Source organism: Glossina fuscipes, unplaced genomic scaffold, assembly GCF_014805625.2.
Source record: "Glossina fuscipes isolate IAEA_lab_2018 unplaced genomic scaffold, Yale_Gfus_2 1, whole genome shotgun sequence".
Lineage (NCBI taxonomy): Eukaryota > Metazoa > Arthropoda > Insecta > Diptera > Glossinidae > Glossina > Glossina fuscipes.
This window is the reverse complement of record NW_023998415.1, coordinates 34039954-34065702: the sequence shown is the minus strand read 5'-3', so window position 1 is coordinate 34065702 and position 25749 is coordinate 34039954. Positions and strand designations below refer to the sequence as shown.

General features: G+C 30.7%; 1 protein-coding gene across 10 annotated transcripts in view; it reads left to right on the top strand.

The window, feature by feature from the left end:
• LOC119632537 overlaps window positions 1-25749 on the top strand; it is a 284840-nt gene that overhangs the window by 152254 nt on the left and 106837 nt on the right. The gene's annotated exons all lie outside the window — the stretch shown is intronic.

Sequence of the window (25749 nt, the reverse complement as noted above, 5' to 3'; positions counted from 1 at the left end):
CGCCCATAAGCATATATGTAAATATATATATATATATATATATATATATATGTATATGCATACATTTAAAATTTAAATCCTTCAATTCAACATTGTCTGGTTTTTGGTTGGATTACCACTGCTAATGTTACCACAACATCTTTAAAACCTAAATACACATTAATATCTGTTGAAACTTTTTAGGTTTATTGAATTCGACTTTGTGTTTCTACATGTACATGTAAATCACATGCACGCCTATACACATACATATAAATATATATAGACAGTACTTTTCAATTAACTGAACAGTATGCCTTCATTTAAATATTTGTAATTCAATTAATTTTATCATTTTTTTTTTTTTTTTTTTTTTTTTTTATTACTTCAATATATACAATATGACAAATTATGATACTAGGCGAAATAAGATAAAGTAATATAATAAGTGAAATTCTAATGATAAAATAGTAGGTATCAGCTAACAAAATTATAATAAAATAGTGAATGTTTTCATTAGCCTTAAAAGTGCATTCAATATATTTGGTATTTTCTGTAAGAGGTCCCTTCCATTCTCACAGTTTGCACTTAAGTTAAATTGCTTAAATTCGAATACACAGCAGAGACAATCTGATCGCTTCGGTTCAGTAGTCGAGCAGTTGTTTAGTTCAATAACTGAATACTTGAAAAAGCAATTCACACACAAACATCTGTATGCAGTGCAAGCACTTTCTATATTTCGTTCATGAAAAGCTCGAAACTTTAAGGCGATAATCGATTATTTTTTTTACCATATAGGCTATCGAGCCAATAGTTTCGCTTATTTAGGCTAATATTGGTTGTTTACTTAGCTATTTCCTGCCCGGAAAGCATTCATTTCGATCGCATTTCCTTTTACATTGACTCCAATAATTTATATAGCTCTTAATAGCCGCATATTGTTGTTATAATATCCATTCATTCATATGAACAGGAAGGAATAGCTAAATTTTGTTTACGTCCCCCACTTACTTATACACAATAATAACGGATATTATATGCTTACAAAGCATAAATTGTCGATCTTAATAATGTTTGCAATGTTACAATGATAAAATAGCTATTGTTATTAGTAGCACTATAAACTAAAAGAATATTTTTGTTAACCAATTGACTTAGTTTACAATATACACTGGCTAACTAACGTGTCCAGCTGTTAAGAAAATATATATTAAAATTTATATTCAACTTATAGATCCATTGTGAAAAGGTAAAAATCGATTTCCCCTGTAGGGGCTTTCTTAAGGAAGTAAACTTGTTTAGTAGTTGCGAAACTGAAAGTTGACTAAGAATCTCGAACTAATAACTCAATGGTCGCGGTAGAGTTTTCAATAAAGCCGACAGCCTCAGCTATCAGCTATCAGTACTTTAAAGACGTCTTTAATCTTGAATTAAAAATTTCAATTTGATAAAAAGATTTTTTTTTTTTAAGATTAACATTTAAATGCAATTTTAAGCTTAATGTTAAATAACATAATTTAAGTAAAAAACAAAAAAAAAAAAATAAAAAAGAAAGGAAAGAGAAAAGATGGATCAGTTTTTGGATAAATGTTTGATATTACAATCGGGAATTTAAATGCACACACGAAAAGAAAGCATAGGCCGAGAAGAAGAAATTTGTTCGTTTTCGTGGCATACCTTTAGGCGTTGCATATATTAAGTATATTTAATATATCCCTAAGTGTTATGGATATAAAATTAATTATAAACGATTTTCACACAGTTTTGCACGGCAAAATGATCTTTTTGAAAGCATTCAAAATACGGTGGCTCTCTTTAAGCGAAGCGAACTGTATACGTATGTTTGTTTATATTTGTATTATTTTAAATTTCTTGTTCATTGCAAATGATACGAAATTTAATCAGTTGTTAAATATCAATGTGTACTTAATATTTATTATTGTTTTATTTAAATAATATGTATACATGGACCTACACATGTAATCACTCTTCTTTTGTAATGGAAGGGGAGAATATCCATTTAAAATTGGCCTTAAGTCCAGTAAATATTGTTTATAAAGTAGAAAATGTGAAACGTGTCTTCTTACAATTTTTCTAGCTTACATCTTGTTACATGAATTGTTATGTACAACAATTTCGCAATATTAGTATATGTAAATGTAAGTGAAAAGTAATCTGAACAACTATGTAAATAAAACAAAATTTGACTTTAATTTTTTGAGTTAAAGTAATTCTATTTTTCTTTTTTATCTTTTTTTTTGTTTTTTCTTTTGCTTATTACTAATGTGGCTTCTTCAACTTATTTGTATTATATGTGGCAGATGGCATCACGTATAGGCATGCAAAAGACTACGACTTTGTTCACTTTTCATGTCAAAAGATATAATATTATCAATATATTACATGATAATGTAGTGAAAAAATCAAGTTAATCTTAGCTTGCAGTGAACCTCGGTTAGAGTTACTTTCTATTTATTAAATTTTACATATGGTTTTAATTAATTGCTTTAGCTATAGTTGGTCATTGTTTCTCTTAACCGATCACTTTCATTTTCATGCGTCTATCTGCTCGTCTGTCCATCTGTCCTGCATCGTCTGCATAAGACCTTATTCTATTTATATTTCGATAGGAGAAATAAACAGCAAAGCGTATATAATTTATTTTTTCTTTATCCCTGCAACAATTTAAATGAATTTACTTAAGATTGTCCACAAACTTATGCTGCGTGTGTGTCTGTTATTTCCGATGCCACGTTCGGCGGCGGCATATTTTAGTCAAAGAAATAACATGCAATGAATGTTATATGTTAATTCAAGGCATGCCGCGACAAAGAAATTGATTTTCAATCATTGTTGGGCTCATTTCTAACAACGATCGCGAACGTATCAAATCACTGCAATGACTGACAATGCCATAACAACATATAAGCAAAAAGGTGCTGATAAACAAGAGAGGAAAAAAATTGCATTTTTAAAACAATTTTCCAACGGAAAACAATTTTTTTTTTTTTTTTCTTTAAATACACAATTTAAAGACTTGTAAGTAAAATATTCAAAATACACTGCGCGTATGCACATGTATGTATGTAGGTATGTATGTATGTAGGTATGTATGTATGTATGTATATATGTAATGAAAATAAAACTATAACCGAGATCAAGGAACGTGGAAAAAAAACTGAATGATGATGACAGAATGAAAGGAGCTGCTTTTTCATAATATTTATGAGGATAAATTTGTATGGAAAACCAAAATAAAAAAATTAAAATATTTTCTCTTTTTGGCATAAATAAAACAGGCTGGAAACTTGGTTTGTTTTCATTTCCTTTTTTTTTTTTTGTTTTTTCTTTGCTTTTTTGATAAAAAAAAGCGAAATAGATTTGCAACAATAGCAAATGGAATAATAAGAGAATGAAATGAAATTAAGAAAACTTTGTTTTGTTTTACACTTGAAAGCACATGTTATCGTTCGTTGCATAGACACTTTTTGAATACTGTATTATTAAAATCCCTCGTATGTGTAAATTTATAAAAACTGCTTGTTGACTTACACTTGAAAATAGTTCATTGTTTTATTCAGCCGTTCGTAAACAATTATATGCTCAAAAGCAAAACAAGTTCACCTTTTATTTTCTATTCGGATATGGGCATAGAAAGAAGTAGGCTAAAGAATAGAAAGAAAGAATATTTTTCATTTTTCATTTTTCGTTAGACTTTTCCATTAAAATACAAATTATTTAATTGCGTGAGTTGATGAATAATGTAGAAAAAGGCCCTGCGGGGCACAATAGTTAGTTGCTAAGCTGCCTAGTTTTTTGTTTTTCTTATCTAACTTTCAAACAAATTTTTTAAATATTTTATAATTCTTTGCTTATATTCTATATATGAAGTATGGAAATTTTTTTTATTTTTTTTTTTTTTTTTATAACATCTAATCAGAAGAATGGAATAGCAACGGCAAAGAAAAGAAGGGTTTTATTCGACTTCGAATACATCTTTCACAATTCGGCAATTAAGTGCCGCTTATACGCTTTACCGGATAATTGGAAGTTATTTACAACTACGAAGCGGAAAAAGGACTTCAAGAGATCCATAAACTGTTCTGCAATTAAAAATATAATTGTTACAATATTCATAGATGCATTCTTTCCTTTGTTGTGGTAGTGTGTGGTGGCTGGGGTAACGGATAACGTGTTTATTAAATATAGCTCGTCAGAGTACACATATGCACTCCCATGCACTTTTCGATTGAGATTTGAAACAAATTTTTGCTTTTTATTTCACTATATTAAAAATATCATTCAATTATCCTCCAGGAGACATCTTTTAGGAGTAGATTCTTTTAAGGTACTTTTCTTTCACGTCTTGCGTGCGCATAGCGAGCACTAGCTCAACCAGACTGTTCGTTTTCAAAGCGTCAAGAATTTGAGAATTGATCGCATAAACTCAATGTTTTATGTAAGACCGCAAAACAAAAAATCTATAGTTGAGGGAATCACACGATCTTGGCGGCCCGTTTAGATCACCAAACCGTGAAAATACAGATTCTCGTTTATTGTGTAGTTCTTTGGCATCATCCTGTGGAAAGTACATATCCTCACTGTTTTTTTCTTCAAATTCACGCAAAAAAAAAAAAAAAACGAAAAATTGTTTATCACGAGGCTGTTGCCGTTAGAATGAACGATTTATGTTACACTCTAGTCTATCACCTTCAGATCAAAGGCTACATCATACAGCGACTTTTCAGGAATGCAACGGTTTTTCGACAATTACTTGTGGACGGGCCGTCATTGCCACAAATTCAACAATTTTGCTTACTGACACATCCGTCAAGTGACACATGAGCCTCAACGTTGAAGGAAAACGCACGAAACGTATCTACTATAAAGCCAGTATTTTTGAAGTAAGCTTTTACTATTTTAACACCTTCAGCGGTCATTAAACAATCCGTAGTGATATCCACAACATTGCCCTGGGCGATAAATAGGTCCGTGTTACACGTGTTACTGAAACAGGGTTACGGAATCGGGACGATGACATGGATAACCCCATAAAAACTTTGAGCAATTTTTAACGCATTTTATCTATGTCTGTCTTTTTAACTGTCAAATTTTTATCCTTTTTTATTACCTGTTACTTATCTGCTTCTTTTCTTTTTTCTTCATTACAAACGAATAAACATTGTTACTTGGCCTAATCAGTTCATGAATCCATAATAAGCAGAAAAAAAAAATAAAAAATTTATTACAACCCATAGGAAACTTTGACAAAAAGTTCATATAATTGATTGTGAGGCGGCATTCAAAACGTCAGCCGTAGCATCCAATCAATGGAAGCCATTTATTGACAATCTGGAATTAAATACTTCACAAGGCCATTTAAAAGGTTAAAAGCAAAGGAAAATATTAATCCCTGCAGTAAGAAGATAATAACGTCCATAATTAAGGGAATAATTTGCAATTTTCATGTATTAGTTCGCCCGATTTTGGTAACGAAGGGAACGAAAGAAAGACGAATATATTTTATTGACTTTAATGCAAATATTTACAGTAATGCGAAGACAACAGCGATAACAGGCGCCCTAACAGGTTAAAGTCGGCAACTTGGCCGGAGAGTACAGATAACGGAATAATTGAAAGATGATTGCATAGAGATAACATAGCGAGTAAAATTTAGCCGTAATTGTGGACCAATACAAGAATTGAAATTCATAAGAACTTACTTGCCATTAAGAATGATTATGAAAGTTGTGTTTTGTGGAGCATGGAGCTTGGAGCATATTTTTAATTGTTTTTTTTTTTTTTTTTTTTTTTTTGACGTAACAAATATTTCGCAGAGCTAATAAAACTTTTGATATGGTATAGCATAAACATACCAGAAATCATACATTTATAACTTGGAGCGATTATATTGCATTATATTATCTTCATTTTGAAAGAGTAAATTGAATTTATTCTTATAAAATGAATAGAGTTGCAATGCATTTAATACCGCTTGCTGCTTATGGTAAAATAAAGACTATTGTAAATAAAATTATTTCTTTGATAACTGCTTATATTACAAGCAATATGCATGCGGTTTTTTCATATTAAAATAATCATATTTATATATTTTAGTTTCTTGTATGGGTAAATAGAAATGGCAAGAGAATGCGAAAGAGATAGAGAAAAAGAAAAAAAAAACACACACACACACACACACACATTTTAGATAAGATATACGTTATACAATATGTATGACTTAAAACTTTCAATTTAATTGAAAAAATAAAAAAAAATAAATAAATAAATATGTAAATAAATAAGTAATAATAATAGCATTTTGTAGATAATATATTCCATGTACAGGGCCGGAGGGCACAATTAAAATTGTTATTCGTTTTCTGCTCATATAATTGACAATCTGTTGGCAGACTGAGTGAAAAAAATCAATGTTAGCATTTGATCACTATGTAGGTTGGTAGGTAGGTAGGTAGGTAGGTAGAGAGGTATTGAAGCAAAAGTGATATTTAAAAATGAAGCAACAATAAATTTCACAATTGCTAACTAACTAAGTTCGTTCGTTATCTAAGTAATCCTAGATATGTTCTGTTTCAAGGTTGTCAAGTCTTCACAAGTCGAATACACGTGTACGGAATAATAAAATTTTCCTATAACGTCGGGGTGTAGTTCACTTTTTAGTTTTTTTTTTTTTATTTTTTTTTTTATTTTTTTTTATATATTTCTCCTTTCAGATCATATTTCATATATTTCCTATATAATATTTCATATATACATATGTATATATGTACTGTGCTTACTATGCAACTGTACATCCTTTTTTTTTTATTTTATTTTTTTTTTTTTCTTTTTTTATTTATTTTTACACAAAAATGTACTAACACAACCACAAGTATAAAATTTATAATGTGTAATAAGATTTTAACTCTCTTCGTCGATTGCATACAAATACACTTATAACTATGTATCCTTATTGTTATTTACTTTGTTATCGTATGCATGCATTTTACAAACATTGCTGTTTCTCATTCATATTTTTTCAATTCGATGCAATGCACAATCTAATATGCATATAATTTCATTTTCCATTTAGATGCAAAACCCTATTGTCGAGAAAATTGTAAATGATAAAGATTTACGTTTCAATCGAATATTTAATAAATTAAAAACCAATTAAATGCAGTTTTTATTTATACTTTATGTATCATTGCGGTTGCAAATATTTTAAAATTTTATTTTTTACTTTTCTTGTTGTGGGCCCTTTTTTTTCCTTATTTTAAATATCTTACATATATATGCAGGCTTAACTTTATACGATCTCGGAGACATATATGGAAAACATTTAACTTAATTTAGCAATGCATCTATGTAGCACTACAATTTTTGTATATAACATAATTGTTATTCTCATAATTTTTGAAAATATTAAAACTTTGAATCAAGCAGATTCAGGTCAACAGTATCTTCAAAACTTATTTGATGATACAAATTTCAAACCGCAAACGAATTTTACCATTCGAGAGTTATCGGGAACAGGGCAATTACGGCACGATATGAGTTGAATTTCCAATGCAAAACATTATAGTCAGACAAGACCGACCTCTAGATGCTTTACATCACTTTGCCTAGTACAATTAATTATTCATTCGCACTTCAAAAATTACAATTTATTATTATATTCATGCAAACGCATACTTTTACCGAAACCTCTTAAATTTGTAAGATGCCCAAACATTACGTCACACGACGCAAACTTAACTTACTTCCTAAAAATTGTATTATCTATCAGTTGCTGTCATATAAAAACGAGAAATTCAAGTTTCTCTCCATATAAAAGTTTCCTTTTCATGACAATCCCTATATATGTTAGAGTCTAATCATTTGACCTATGTGATCCAAATTGCCTGCGGTTAATTTGTGTGCCAAATTCTTGCACGGACTAAATTTCATCATAAAATTTTACAAGTTAAACTTTTTTTTTGAAAGCCAAACTACATTCATGAGAAATCTAATACAGAATATGTTGCCACAAATAGACCCATTTGTCTCAACTTTGGAATTATAGACATATTTCGCTTCTCTCGACGATTTAAGCACCTCTGTCAACAACATGGAATGGTAATTTTTCCTCTATCTATTTCCCAATGAAGAAAAAAATGTTAAGAGAATACAATGGTATTCAATAGGCGAATTTATAACCAATCTCAAGCTATTAATTATTCGGCCAAAAGCGCTATAAATTTTCGAGTCGTTACTTTAAGCCCTATGTCTACTAAAAGATTGCCTCAATGAGGCGTTCTTTCTAAGTTTTTCTTATTGTCGAGAACTAGTTAGGGGCAACATTAGCTTGTTAATTTATCTTTATAAAAATTTACAGTAGTGCTACCCTTTAGTATTCATACATAGACGGATGAACCGATATTGCAGGGTCAGTTCTGCTATTCGCACTGATTGTTGTGATTAAAAATTGGTACGATTAAGTTTTCTTATGCTGCATTATGAGTAGATTATGCGGAGATACATAGTTCAAAGCTGCTAAAAATCTTATATTAATCGGATATATCTATAAATTATGCGATCTGTAGTGCGTCTAGTGCTTGTTGTGTAACAATAAACGTTATGCACTAACAACATACGCAGATGTGGCAAAAAACGAGAAATTTATTTAATTAGTTCAAGATACATTTATATATATATATATATATGCATATTTTATATAATTTAACTAATGCAAAATTTTTCATTTATTTGCTTAAATTAAATTAAATGTTATAAAAAGTTTCTATTCCCTGTTTGGTAATCAAAACGGACATTTCAAATGCAACAACAAATTAATAACCGCATTTTAATATGTTCAACCTTTGGCCCCAATGTTTAAATTGATATTAAAGGCAAAATCATAAATCATTGCGCATTAAAGAGAATGATTGCAACGACTTTATACGCAGATCTGTTAAGTCGACTTTGTTGATTTTGTAAGAAGAGAATCAGAAATAAACCTATAGCATTAGGATAATTATTCAAATGGACCTCAAACAAGAAGAAGTACCCTATTCTTGTAAAACAGAAAATGTTCTTCGATTATTTCATTTCCTTCAGTGTAAATCTAAGCCAATGACTTGGCCAATAAATTTGCTCATTAGTAATTAGGACTTCTGTAAGGCAATGTTGAGAATCTAAATCTGAGCTTCAATTCTATCATTCAGATATGATGAGCTTACTAGCAATTAACCGAAAGAACAGCGAAAATTCTCCCAAAGTAATCTTTCCCGTTGTAGCAACTGCTTTTTTAATTTAATTGACGCATTCATGCGATTAGGAAGCGAATCGAATATATATCGCATAAATACAAAGTCACTCTGTACATTAAGAATTAAGGTAAATTTTTAAAGGGTCACAACTTTTGTTCCCCCTTTTTTGGACTGACTCACGGCTATATACGTTATAACGAGATTTGATAATCCGCCGCTCTTCTTCATATCAACAAGCGATTGTAAAGCCTCTTACCTTTAAGCATGTACCTAAATTATATGCGAAGAAATTCTTCTCAATGCTCAATCCTTAAAGAGGTATGTGAACAGTTGGATTTCTCTATCACAATGTTAGTGGTAGCATGCGAAAGTCTTTAAGAAGCGGAAAGAAGAAAAACCTATAAGACGAACCTCTATTCTATATAGAGAGTCATTTAAAATCACAAATTCTTCACAACTGCGTGGTAGCTGGCATCGTCCACGTCCATCCATGATATTAATTGCAGACCAAAAAAATCAATAATTACAAAAATTTTTAAACAAATTACATAAGCAACTAATATTTAGAAATACTTTCCTATATATATGGGGCTTTGTGCTTATTTAAATTTGTTTATATAAGTTAATAATAAGCACAATCATTGATTATATATATATATATATATATATATATATATATATATATATATATATGTGTAAATATTTATGCGCATCTGCACATGTATACGAGAGTTTCCTGAAAAGTTTCCGACCTAAAGGAGAAATAAATTATATCTTCTTTGTACAATTCGAATAAGCTGTTTCAAGAGAGGTCTGTTCGACGATTCTCTAACATATCGTTACCGTTACCATCAAAATTCTGAAAAATATATTGTTCAGTTTTCATAACAATTTCACCATTTAACCTAAACATTTTGCTCTGAAGGCTCTACAAGAGATTTTTATTAACAGATTAGGAGAATATGGTAGCTCATGTAGTTCGATGTTTTTGTTCAACTGTAAGCAAAAGTGATTGCGTGATTCATTCCTTATCTTGTTATTCTCACGCAAACACATTTACTTTCACTCATCTAAACAATTGCTAAAGATGAACAGCGCGTCCAAAATATGATGAAATTTTGTTGAATATGTACTTATCAGCGCAAGGACAATTAAATTCCATAACTTTTGCCATTTTCATGTTTAGCTCGGAAACTTTTCGAACAAACTACATAAAATGCAATATTTACATATACGTATATAAACTAGCCTAGAGGTGATAATATATGATGTATATATTTAGCATCGACCTTGCTCTTGCATTTAAGCTCATTAACAATTTATTGGTGTTTTCGTTCAAATTTACATATCATACATACATATATATATATATATATATAAATAATTTTAAAAGCATACTGTTATGTGTGTAGCGAGAGACCATTAAGAGCTAATAAATTAAAAAAAAAAAAAATGAAATAAAGTAAAATATTGATGCATTTCTTTAACACAGTTAAAATTATGAAAAATTAGATTTTAAATCATTTTCCATATATCACGTAAATATATTATGTAATTATATTTTTATTTATTTTTATTTATTTATTTATTTATTTATTTATTTAGTTTTTCTTAATTTAAAACGAGAAAATGAAAAAAAAAAAAAAACAATAAAATTGTTTTTATTTTATTTTCTATATTTTCAGGTGAGTATATTGACCAGAACGATTAAATTAGCCAATTACAAAAAGTCATCATGCGGTAGATATACACACATTCATATATTATATGTTTATGTTACAGAAAAATAAGGCAGCGAGTGAATACATAATTAATTTAAAATTTTAATGAAAAACAAATAAACAAAAATATGCACAAAAAATATTTAAAACATTTATGTATACGTAAGTATGAGACATGTTGCGCATAATTCATTTGCAAAAGTTAATTATTTCAACAAAGCATTAAATTTATGCAATGATTACAATTATAGTTTGAGCTTAATTATGAAATCTAATTATGTTTACATTTATGAATACATATACGCACATATACATTATCTACATCTTCATTTATATATATATATATATATATATATATATATATTAATATATGTATGTATATCTATGTATGATTGTGCATGTGTGCGTACATACAGCAAAGAGCATTCAATTTTAGACTTTTCTGTTTAACAAACGAGTCCTTGTCCCCGGCCTCTTATTAGGCGCTAGATAGACTAGATCTCATTCATACAGAGAGCAATTAATGTTGTTTTTTTTTTTTTTTTTTTTTTTTTATTTAAATAAAGTTTTTCCGAAACCATTTTCAGCGTATGCGTTAGAGCTAAATATTGTTCAACACAACCAATATACTCTTATAGGGTTACACAAACTGTCAACCCTATTACCTTTCCTTTAACATAATTTTCATTAAGAAGAAAAAATTCCTGCGAATTAAACGTTTCTTCTTAAATGAAAGGCTTTCATGAAGATTGCTAGGAAGTATAATAAATTAATAATAGAATCACTAATAAATGTGTATTCATTTTATGCGAGATTATATTGAAGAATATGAAAAACATATTTCGACTAATAGACGAAATAATATTTTGTTGAGATATGTCAGTGAGAGCAACTTTTGATATCGATTGGCTTGATCACTTACTACTTATATGTAACGCGCCCTGAATAAACTTGCTCTATGAAAACAACATAAGATGATTGATTAATGGAAAAATTTCGAAATTCATATGAATTAAAATTTCGTTTGAGTTACATCTTTGAGCTGGAATAAGCCCAAGCAAGCATGCAATATTATCGATCAAATTTTACTTTACAATGGCGTCGCTCGTGCGATGTAGCATGTAGCTGTTACAACATACAAAACTTCTTTGTTTGCCTCTAATTAGTTGTTTGCCTATTGTTGAAAAACATTAACATTCCGGTATCGAAAAAATGTAAATTAATTAAATATTATTCAAGCTTTTTTACTCTTTCTCTCTCTTTCTCTCTCTTTCTCTCTCTTTCTCTCTCTATCTGTCTCTCTCTTTTTGTTTGTTTCAAACGAAAACATGAAAGATTTGAACATCATATGCAATGTTACTTTTCTAGTTCATGCATTTATAATATTTAGCATATCCGTCAATAGTGAGTTAAGTTTACATGTCTATATGAAGGTGGTAGTGCTGCTAATGTTATAGTTGTAAGCTGCCACGTAAGTTTAAGAAAACATAATCCGACAAAAACATAAACTCATATATGTATAGATGTATATATGCAGACACAAATAAACGCGAGTATGCATAAAGTAAAGGATCCAGATGCGCAAACACTTATACACTTTATAAATACAACTACGTGCATATGTAATTTACAGTTAGAGAAACGTTTACCTATACAATTTTTCGCAACAAAATTTCCACTCGATTTAATAGTAAACAAATTCGCTTTTACATCTATACGGGCGCACACGTTTACACATCATGCACACTTACATATTTAAGTTTTTATACGTACAAACGCAACACAGTACAAGTAAATGTTTTTCATTATAATATATACATATATATATATATATATATATATATATATATATATATATATTTATTGTTGTATCTTTATGTACGAATGTATATAGTGTGTTTGTTTGTGCGTAATTTTATTTTCCAATTGAATTTCTCTTCAATTTCATTTTCATTTGTTAAAAAGCTTAAGATTTACTTGAAAATCTATTTTATTTCTTGCATATGTGTGTGTGTGTGTGTGTGTGTGTGTGTATATATTTGTGTTTCGTATTACACTCTTGAAGAGTTCCTTTCATATCCATGCACATAAATGTGCACACACAAGTCTCATTTTGAACTTGAGGAATATAAAGGCTACAAAATGGAATATATTCATATATACATATCGTAAATGTTTCATTCATTTTTCCATAATCAGCGATTATAACAAGTCTTTCATTTAATTTGTAACGTTCTAAATAAGCTCTATATATATATATATATATATATATATATAACACGCCTACTCTTTCAGGGCAAATCTAGGATACCACTAAAAATTTATATATATATATATAAAAATACATGCTCACGTCTGTTAAGTTACTGATCAAATACATATAGAATTTGCCTATTTTCATACCCATCACCGGAGGATGCAAGGTATATTCATTTAGTGAAAAATTTTTTGCAACACTCAGAAGGAAATTTCAGAGATCCCTCACAAAGTCAATTCGCGAATGGATTTAAGCATGTGTCCGTCTGCCCGTTGTGTATAGTGTCTGTTGTAAACATTCTCCTGGCAGCAAACACGAAGCTGTCGATTTCAAAATTGGCAGAAACATTGAAAGTTAGTTGGTATTGAAAATGGGCTAAATTAATTGAAGGACACGCCTACGGCATCACCTAAAGTGAGGACACCTTCATTCTTCGAAAGATGAAATTAGTTAAAATTAGTTTTTCGCTCATCCTATAGCACATAACTAGATATAAATGTGACCGTATATTCTATAGGCAAATCGGACACGCTTTCCGAATATTATAGTGTATCAATATCTAATTTTTTCTTTTTTAATAGCATAGAACCAAAAAGCCTTAAAAAATCCCATCAAAGCCAGCTTTTAAATTCGCCTCAAATGTACACCAAAGCATGTTCGACCGTTCTCCTGCCCAGCTGTCCGTCTTGCGCGACTATGTATTATCTCGTGGTAAACGTTCTTCCGTTAACGATAAAAATTTGCAAACTCAAATTTTCCCGCGGCCACGCTTTAAAGTTCTACACTGAAAATTAAAACAAAATCATATTAAAGTGTATGAAAATTTAATTATTTTCTTATTTTCTAACGGTTCGGGTATGAAAGATTCGATCACATCCGGATATAATTTTCTTATTTGTTTTTGTTTGAAATTCTTCCAAAATTCAAGATACAAGGGCAAACAAACAACGCTACATTTCGAAGAGAACGTGTGTTAATTAGAAGGCTCTTATCTATCCAAGCGCAAAACCCAACAATTTTGCGTATATGTATTTTCGAATAACTCTTTTATGAAATTGCTTAAAAACAATATCTCTTATTAAGGCAAACTATTATATTTGGACTGGGTGTACCCGATTCGTTTCAATGTGCATGAAATGTTTCTTCTTATTTGGAAATTACTTTCAACGTTACAGTTCATTTAATTTATCAGCAGACAAAAAGCAATGTTACTTTTCACTTACTTTAGGATTTCTTTTTTCTTCTTCTTATAGCATTTTTTATGAACGAAACGAAAAAACGTTGTTTTGTCGAAATATATAAATGCATTGTATAACCATGGCTATGGAAGTCAATAGCACAACTACCTAAATTAAATGCTTATAGTCTTATTCCAAGAAAAATATTCAATAAAAAATGAAAAAATTCCTAAAAATGAAAAACTAAGATTGCGGTCACGGTGCGAGTAAAGTTTTATCGCCCGGTAACGCATGTACACATGCTCTTATAATACGTACTAGAAGTGAATCGAAATTGATTCATTTCGTTTCAAAAAAAAAAAAAATATATATATATATATATATAACGATTAATGCGACATATAAAAGATACCCAAGATATGCTCATGAGCGATGAGCTATATATATATATATATATATATATATATTTATCATCGCTGTATATATATGGATTAATATAAGGCAAAGATGAAAAAACGAAGAAATGATAGATGCGATTATATGAATTTTGTAAAATTCGTAGAAATCGCTTAAATCGCTTGTTGGAAAATGAAAAGAATTTCTTTAAGTATAATCGCATTAATCGCAGAACAATCAATCTCACAAAGCGAAGAGCATAAAAACTACAATTTGAAAAAATGTCACTAATTTTAAGCTGATAATGCTTTCCTTGAACAACTTTTTAAACGTAAAGCTTTTCATAAAAATCAATTCATTTTTTTTTTTTTTCCACTTTTGCACTCACCACAAAACTTGTTAGTTGGATAGGGCAAGCATTTGTGCAAAATATGTCTTAGACTCTGAACAGCAGATATACACCCTCGATCAATATACGTAGAGAGCAATCTTTTCGTTTATCGTCTATCATAATCAGAATCATAATAACAAAACTATATTCAATCAAGTCAAATTTAGCTCACCGTACCCCGTTAGCAAGATACTGATAACATTTTTATACCTAACACTGATGCATGTGAGGTATACACGTTTTGTCACATTTGTTTGCAACATCCAAAACGAAACTTCAAACCCTATAAATATGTATATGTATCTCTGTGCGTCGGTGTGTCTGTTTGGCTATGTAATTTTTGTTATTGACACTCTCCCGGTTCGCAAAAAAATTAACATATCGACAACGGGCCAAACGAAGTGAGAGAATAACCCGGCAGTGAAATGCAAACTGAATGCAACTCTGTTTTTCGAAACAAAAGTTTTTGGCTTTTTGCTCATTTCGCTCACGAATTATGAAAGATAGAAAGTTGGAATTGTCCACATTTACTTTGCGAAAAACTTTATTATTTAGGCGCAAAAATGGAGGAAACACGAACACCAAGCTACTGGTGATTAAATTTTTCTTATTTTTCACTTTTTTGATGTCTTATGCTTATTAATCATATGATGAATAAGATCGAGTGTTTTTTGTAATTTGTACATTTTTCATTTATCTACTTAAAAACGCGTTCATTCTAAAATGAATATGTTGGACCTCACGATTTGGTGGATTAGTTTATTCTTAATAAGACCGGCGATATGGGTATCATATAAAGCGGCTTGAAGAGTAAAAGGCGAAAAATTAAGTTGTGAACGTAAGGACATAAGGACATGAAGGATAAGTGTTTTTTTTTAAATACCGCCCAAACGAGTTTTAAATAAAAGGGATTGGAGAATGGAATACGAAAGGCTAAGTGTGTTAATTCTAAATTATTTAAGGTTGACGTCACGACATGATAGATTAATTTTTCTTAACAATGCGTTTGAGTGAAGTAAAGAGCGAAGGCAATAACTAAAAGCATGGGCCGCCAACGATACGGGATTCGTTTCCAGCCGAATATAACTTTCTTACTTGTTTCTTTCCCTTTTATAGCAAGAACAAACATTACATTGGGCCACGGCGTACTATTAAATGCCCTACTTCAACCTAAACTTATTCACATAATGATTTTTCAAAATAAAGCGTCATATGGGAAATAGCGATCGTATGAGTGGTCCGATCCCAACAACTTTCAATAGCGATCGTCCTTCGGTCAAAGCAGCTCAGTGCACGATATTTTATCAAAATATCTCAATCAATATCTGCGGCCTGTGGGTAAAAGGCAGAAAAAAAAACTTGAAATAGAAGTTTAGATATTTTCTTAAAAAAATCTTTCTCAAGTCAGTTGGATGAAATTTTCGACTTTAATTAAAAAAACATCTATATGTAAATAAGATAGTGTGTGAAAATATCTACAAAATGCTGTCGAATCATGTCAAAGTAAAAGTGCAATCAATCGTGATATATGTACGACATATTCGTACTATATGATAAGACGATGTGAGATTATTATATCGAAGAAATGAACGTTCGTTCTCGGATCTTGCACTTAATGATCAATATTAAATTCTTCAGCTTAAGTCCAATTTAATTCATTTCTTACTGTGAACTGTAAACGTAAATAATAATAAAAAAAAAAAAAGCTAATCCGTTGGAGAATTAAAGCCTTCATTGCTACTATTGGCTAGCTAGCAGTCTGCACCACTCGTGATGCAAGGGTACAACATTTAGTGTTTGTGGATGTATCCTACACTCAGAAGAATGTAGAATAGACTCACTTTTAAGCTTGCCTGGCCTTTTCTGCGTACATGTATCTGTCTGTCTTTCTTATTTTTTTTTTTTTGTTCAACGTACAGATCGCAAATTTTGAAATGTTTTGACGACATATTTTGGTCCGAGAACGAACGGCTTTGAAAAAAAATTCGAATCGGCCCACATTTTCGACCGCTCTACACCTATAAGACTGTATCTTATGAGATCGTTACATGAATATCCATAGCAAACGAATCGGTGTAGGGTAATTAATGGTGGCCCGTATCCCACTATAGTGTTTTCACTTGTTATAATCATATTATATGAAATTAAGTCAAATTGCTTTACTAAAAAATGCAAAACGAAGAGAATATGAGAATATGAGGAGCACGTGTTTCTGAATGTGCTATGATCGTTTTAATGTTGCAATCGTTCATTTCTTACATAACTCATTGGAAATCGTAAATTAAAAAAATTGGAATATTTTAGTTGAAACAAATGCTCAGAAAAAAAATTATATGTATTGCATATAGAGACATATGTATTATATAATCGAGAATCGATATTCATAATCTATATTTTTGCCTACATTTTCAAAATGAATTTTTCTCAAAATTTTGCTGCAAAGAAACTGCTTCCACTTGTAAATGTATAGATGAAGTGTAACTTCTTGTAATGCCCTTAGCAATGGCGTAGCATTCTTACAAACGTTGCCCTGTGAGTATTGAATGAATCTGGCGAAATGGGAGGTTCCTAAGGGCTATATGACTGTTTTGACAAATAATATATAGGATTTAATTGAATTGTAATAAAAATATTTTTGTTTTTATTTTATAAAAAGTTATTTATCAAATAATATTAAAATTTTACTTTATTTTATGGTTTTTTTTTTTTTTTTTTTTTTTTTTTGTGTGTATGTGAAGGAAATAATAGAATCAAACCCGATTAACTAATCACTCAATTATTCGTGCAATACTTTTTCGACCAGTCAGTTTGATAAATCCATGTGCTACATCATGATGATGGATCTTATTTACGTGATGTAATAAAATACGAAATCATATATTCAGGCTTCAATTCGTTCAATGTGTTTTTCTAAAAATCCATTATAAAATGATCAAAAATGCATAATATCCGCCAACTTTCGCATTACGGCTTACATTTATTTACGTTTTATTTGAAATCGACATATAATTGCATTTACTAAATACTCGTATAATAATCCTGGCGGGCGTACAGGTGGTAATTGTTAATGTATGCAGGCATATATTTCAGCAAAACTGTTAATAGCAATATCGCGTACTATTTTTATAAAATCGCTGAGAATAGCTTGTTAATCTCAAACAAAGAGCAACTTTTTTTAATTATTATTCTTCCTTTATTTTCTCTTTATTTTGCATTGCCAAAAACACTATTCCTTATATACGTATATGCAAGCGTATGTAATGCATTTCTATATATATATATATATATGTCTATATTTACATGTCATAATTTTTTTTTAAATAAAAAAAATATTGCACATTTATGCAAAAAAAAAAAAAAAAAAAAAAAAAAAAAAAAAAAATGCGCTGATGTCAAAAAATTTCATTTAAAAAATTCATCTACAAAACTGCTTATCGATCAACAAATTATGACTGCACACAGTTGACACTTTAACAAAACTTTATGCGAATTCATGCTTATTTGCATGCAAACTACAATATAATGAATAAATGGAGTCAATTTTTTATACTCGTCACCTAACAGTAATGGTATATTTATTTTGTCAAAACGTTTGCAACAGCCGCGAGCAAGTTCCACGAATCCCATAAAGTGCACATATGCGTACGCATGAACGGCATCAAATTCCAAATCGATTTAAATATATCCATCTTTTCATCTCTCCGTCTTTTCGTGTTCAAAATGTCGGTGGTAATCGTTCTTCTGGGCGCAAAAGTAATAATAGGGGGCCGCATCTAAATTTACTCAAAAACCCTGAAAGTCATCGTATCCAAGCAGAATGATCACAGAAATTGTCAAAGGACGCGCACAAGAGCTGAATTTCTGAATGTTTTTCCTATTCGATTACTCATTCGCACGTACCACGCCCAACTGATATTATAGAGAACAATGGGAATTTAATTTTTCGTTTCTCATCTTCCTAATCTTTGTTAGGATAAAGCTGTACGTGTATATATATATATATATATATATATACATATATATGTGTGTGTGTATGTGTGTGTATATATATATATATGTGTGTGTGTGTTTGTGTATGTGTATGTATGTATAAAAGATTCTATCACAGTCGTATATAATTTTTGACGTGTTTTTCTTCTCTTTTTTTTTTTTTAATTCTTTTTCTTTTTTAATATATTTCATGCACTAAAAACATTTCATACGAGTCGTCTATGCATGTATTCTTATGTAGAATAGAGCAGGCAGTTAAAATTGGTGCTTATATAATACATAATGTACGTACATGTTTATGTATAAATGGGTGCCTACTAAGTATGCATATATATATATATATATTTAAGAGATATGTTTGTGTGTGTATATAATGTTGCCTCTTTGTGAAGTGACACTTATGCGATTAAATGATGCACATACAATGAAGTTGCTGATGGTTGATTATGGCGATGATAATAATGATACTCATAATGACGATGATGATGAAAGGAAGTGGATACATATCAGAAATCGAACCAAGTCATGTGACATGTTTGCAATTTCAAAATTATAATCATAATCATCATAATATTCATCGTCATTTTCATCATCATGATCATCGCAGCCGTCATTATTCTTTAACAGCAACAGCAACAACAACAACAACGTTATGTTCGGTGGCATAGTCAGCAACTTTAACTTTTATCATATGATGGTAGCTGAAGTAAATGTCACTCTTTTTGTCTCCATTAGATTTTCCCCCCTTATTATCTTGGCAATGTTAAATACTAAAATAGGAAAAAAAAAAAAAAAAAACAGAAATAAAAACAAAAACAAAAAAAAAAAAAAAATTTTAAAGAAGAGACAAGAATCGCTAAGGATAATGTCATTTAAGTCATTCCTCTCTTCTCTGGTTTTTACTTTATTCAATTCCTCTTATTATGGATGATAAACGTATAAGAGGTATTTTTTATTGCGATTAAAGAAAAAATGTTCTCTCGCTTTCTTCCTTTTCTTTTTTTTTTTATTCATATTTTTGTTTTCCATCGTATAGAAAATATATTGCGTAATCTTCTCTAGCAGTTAAGGGTGCTAAATTAATATCTTTGAAATGCATTTGATTTACTTATAAGGCAACCATTTCTCATTACAGCAGATTTACTTGATTATTCTATGCTTCTACATATATATCGCAACAATTTCATAGTATATGTATGTATGTCCATTAAAAGCAAGATGCTCTTCTCTTGAGCAAATATTCTAAGACTAAGTAATTATCTCATCTCAGTTAATTTATCACTTCTTGGCTCTGATTTTCAATTTCTACCTTTTTTACATATAATTATTGCAGGCACTTTTCTTCTATACAATATATATGCGTATATATCATTGATTACCTGTATTTTCTTTTTTCCGGTAAACTTAATACGCGGAATTTCACGTTCATGCCTTACGACAATCAAGTGTTCGGCCCTCAAGGGCCGACAAAATACATTACCTTGGTTGTAATGGTGTGCTGTTAACAGTCGTCTAAAGAAGGTGAAGTTTTCATGTGTTCGTTGATGGTAGCTTAGTTGTGTAAATCGAATTCTACAGATACCCTGGGCACATTCGACACAAAGACATCCTTCATTGCTTGCATTCAATCCTTAAGCAATTTTTAATAAATATCGGTAAGTGTACTTTGGAAATCGCCATTGATGCACACTGAAGCAGCTACACTAACCGACAGCATCGGTTTTGATATTGTGAACAAACTATGCCTTATTATGGGCGATACATTAACCTCCCTTGTATCGGCTGATGCCCATCCTACTTGCCAGCACTCAGGTTGATTTTCTGCATGTTTGTACGCCATTTGTTGTATTTTGATATCTGAAAGAACTTCACGTGACACAGTTCACTATTTTTAGATCCGTATTGTGCATACTAAAATAATTTGTTTACTCGTTTGCTATTACGTGGCCGATACGTAGAGTAATCACTTCTTTATTGTTTTTTTTTTTTTTTTTTTTTTTTTGTGCTATGAAAATCGTACCCACTTTTGACGTTTGCGCTCCGAACTAACTGATACCTTACCCTTGTCATTAAGAAGTGGAACGCTATAGAAGATTTTTTTTTAAAAGTCGAACAAACTGGGCCGGCAATGTCCAAATTTTTTATGCGCGCGTCCCTCGCAACGGCTTTAAGAAACTTTTTAGCAAATACGAAAACTAACGATTCATCGTCTCGTCAACTGCAACTAAAGCGTTTGCTTTGAACGTGCCACGCCCACACGCACATGAGACACTTTTTTAAAAACTCGATTTGTAGTCAATTATGGCTGACTATTTTCAAAAGTCATCATTTTAGGATTGATTCCCTTCCCTTTCATTATCACGACGGATAAGTACAGACTGCGGATGGAAGATATGATGGAAGTCTTCTTTAATACATGATATTGAGATATGGAAATATACTGTTTATGTTATAGCTATTTACATTTATTTTTATTGATTTTCTTACTAGAACATAACGATAGTCACATTATTTCACCTCCCACTTTACAACTGGCCACTTATGATAACATTACTTAAGGCTTAATGGTATCTTAAAACTGAAATGACTTAAGCTCCATATATATTATGCAAGGATTATTTCTCGGTTAAATTTTCGAATTCCTGATTGTGGTTATTACTGAAGGCACTGCGAGAAAAAGAGGCTCAGTGTTGAGAATGTCTTTGAAAGGAATATCATCATCTTCTTCTATACGATTTAGAATCCAAGCATTGTACAGTGATTACATATTAACTGTTCGTTCGGCTTTAATTTTCATAGGACACAGGCTTCGATTTTACTGTATATTATGCAAAGAAAAAAAAAAAAATGTAGATTATCAACGCATTTGCATCCACTTGCAATATGTTCTTGATTTTTTTGCATTTTTATGTTTTATTAGAAACACAACCGGAACACTACGAAGTGTTTGCGCTTACGATTATGAAAACGGTAAATTGAGATAAACTACCTTGGCGTACACTTTCGCGTGTACGTTAAATGTGCGCTGTTAAATGATCGTATGATAGTTAGATTTTGGAGAGTTAACATATTGAATGAAATTAAAAGTAATGTCACGATATAAGCTCACAAACGACAATTAAAATTTGCGGTACTGTCTAGGAAAATATTTTAATACTCATATACTCAAATCTGAAAAAATTTCGCAAATGAAATAATTTTTGGGCCATACGATAGTCCAATGAAGTCTCCATGCATTAACAAAAATTGAAGTTTCTCTCGCGCTCTTATGTGTTCAGGTCCAAAAAAAATATATTTTTTAAGAAACAAAAAAACTCTAAGAAATTTTTTTTTCTTTTTTTTTTGACTTGAGATAAAGTTATAAGAAAAATATTTACTTTAAATGTACTTTAAAAACAAAAAAAAAAAAAGGTCTATATACAGTGAAACCATATAAGTAGAAGGTTTGAGAAAAGAATATCTTTAGTTAACGGTGCTTAGTGTTTGTAGTTGCTTTCAATATACATTATTTGTCATTATTAAAGTGAATTTTTTTTGATTTCGTATTCTTCAGATTTCACACAAAATATACAAAAACGCAAAGCCATTTCAGAAGAGATTAGAAATGTGATTATAGCAAAAACAATTGAAATTAATCGTGCTACTGTCCAAGCTATTATGAAAACTTGGAGAGAATAAGCGCCGATCAAACCAATCAAAGAACCTAGCGTGAAAATCTAAATATTATCAATAATGTAACGAAGGTATCCAACCCTAGTGCTGTTGGTATTGCACAAGAGCTACAAAAATATAAGCAAATTGATATTCATACTGAAAACGTGCGAAATTTTGTTAATCCGTTAGCCATTCGAAGAGGTGCGTCGGCAGAGCATGACAGACCGTTCACAGTATATTTGTGTTCATATCGTGTTGGATTTGCACGCGAATTCCTATGAGACATGCCCAAAGTGATGGGGTAATCATTCGATATTCAAGCATATACTTGAAATGTTAAAAACAGTCGCTCTAAGGCAAATATACTTTCGTCCTACCATATTTGGTCTAATTATAACATCAACGCACTTAGTCATAGCATATATATGTATTTTTTGCTTACATATATAAACTGCTTTTTAATAGCACTTTAGCCTTATGGCGTTTGATATTAACTTTAAAATCTAAGTGCAGTAGTAGTATATAGAACACAGACACTGTATTATAGCGTATGGATGAATACCTGACGAAAATGATGATGAGTTACACACATTAACAATGGATTTACTCACATAAATGCACATACATACATATAAGTTGTTAATAAAATTCTCTTGATGGATGTTGCGATAACAGCATCACTTCGAATTATCAACAGCAAATTACAAAACAACAAAAAACCAAAAAAAAAAAAAAAAAAAAAAAAATATCACTAAGGATAACGAGTATTAATAAAGTTCATACATCAAAAGTGTTTATAATACAGTTTGTGTGTGCTTGTGTATTCGATTAAAAACTTATTCACTCTCCTCATGCTACGCTTTAATTATCTGCACACAGTACACTTACAAAATATTACTTTATAACTGGGTAAATGAACTTTGCACTGAGGTTACCGAGGAAGTAAACTTATGATGTAACATTTCTTCATTAACACACTTTTAATTATTGATACGTGCATTAGAAGCAAAATTAAAATTTATTTGAATTTTTTTTTTCCGTTTTTTTTGCTGTAACACAAGCCCATAATAATATCCATTTGAAATATTGCCATTCTTTGATTATAATGATCCAGAAAAAAAAATGGAATTCCAAGCTGCTTTCACATTAGCTTTTATATCATACTCAAAACGCTTTAAAATAGAAGATGTAAGAAAATTATATGCGGTCGTGATCGAATGCTGTGGTAGTGGTGGTGGTGATGGTGGTCGTAAAAAACGAAACGATGTCATACATTGGGCGGGTGCGGTTGTTTTTTTTTCCATTTTTAGAATAAAAGTGGAAATTTCGACGGCATATGTGTTGCAGACAGTTCACGCAGTTCACAGTTGTATATGAATTTGGACATTGTACACGTGTCCCTTGGTCGATTTGACACATTTTCGTTCGCAACGCCCAGAAGAAAGCTTCATAACGCGCGGAATCAAGCTCGATAAGACCCTTAAAGTATAGAAATTCTTAGCCAGTTTCAAATTCGGAATTCACCTAGGCATGTCCGTCTGTTAGTCCGTCCATTTGTCCGTCTACCAAACGGTGTAGTATCTGCGATACACATTCTCTGGTTCTCACAAAAGATTATATATCGCCCACAAATTTGCAAAAGAGTTTGAAAATAGTGCAAGCACGTCACAGAACCCGCCTACAACGCCCACATGTCTGCGAACACATTTGCTTTCCAGGTTTTTTACTCGTTGCTTCTAAACTACTGCACGTATATCACATCTATTTGCACAAAATTATTGTACAAAAATAGAGAAAGAGAGTTACGCCGATCCAATATTACGCATATCGATTTTCCAATCTTTTTATACATGCGGTCATAACCGAATATACTTGGCTTACCTGTTGCAATTAGAAAAGTACAAATGACAAATAACGAACGGATCCTGATTTAATTAAATATTAATATGTGTGTGTTTATGTGATGGTTGTTACCACGTAAATAGCACACAGTAGTTGCACACATAAATTGCTTCCGCTGGAATTGACTGCATCACAAAACGTAAGTTACACGTTTAATATACCGGTGTAGACAGACAACTTAGACTTAGACTTTGACCTTTGACTGGTGTACGCTTGAGTTGTTGTACAAGACGTCCGCCACTATATATATGAAAGTTAAAATGGGATGAATGTCATATACTGTATTACATTTTCCCATGTTTTTAACTGAATCAACCTAGAAAAAAATCCAACTGAACGTACGGAGATGATTAGGTTAGCTTGGCATAAAAATACAATAAACTACGAAAGAGTATGAAAATTCTCCTACGTCCATCGTTCTCCCGCGAAAAATAATTAAGGAAACAATTTTCAAGTTAGGCTGATAAGTTTTATCGGAACCGCTACCGATTACCACTTTGATCCAATTTATTATCAGATCGGTGCAGTCATATTTATCGAGTCGAGAATCTATGATTATTTTTTGCTCTTCCAGCCGGCAAGATAAGATAGCCGATAAATGAGAAAACCTTACAGATAATGATGATGCGTTGAAGTTTGTAAAAAATATACTTGAAATTAAGTTGAATTTTATTAAAACACTGAAGGAATTCATCATATATATACACACCTATTAGCTATAAGAGGATTGGAAGTTTATTTTTAAAGTTCTTCTCCCTCTTCGACTTTATGTCCTCAAATTTGAAACTTAAGAGAAAACGCTTTTATTGAAAACTGATTTATTCTTACGTAAGTTTATCGATACTGCTAGTCTTCCAGTTTATAGTAGACATTTAGACCGATTTTTATATATTAATATATATAGCCACATGTATATATGTATAAATAGTATGTATATATATATATATATATATATATATATATATAAGTGTGTGTGTGTGTGTGTGTGTGTGTGTGTGTGTGTGTGTGTGTGTGTGTGTGTGTGTGTGTG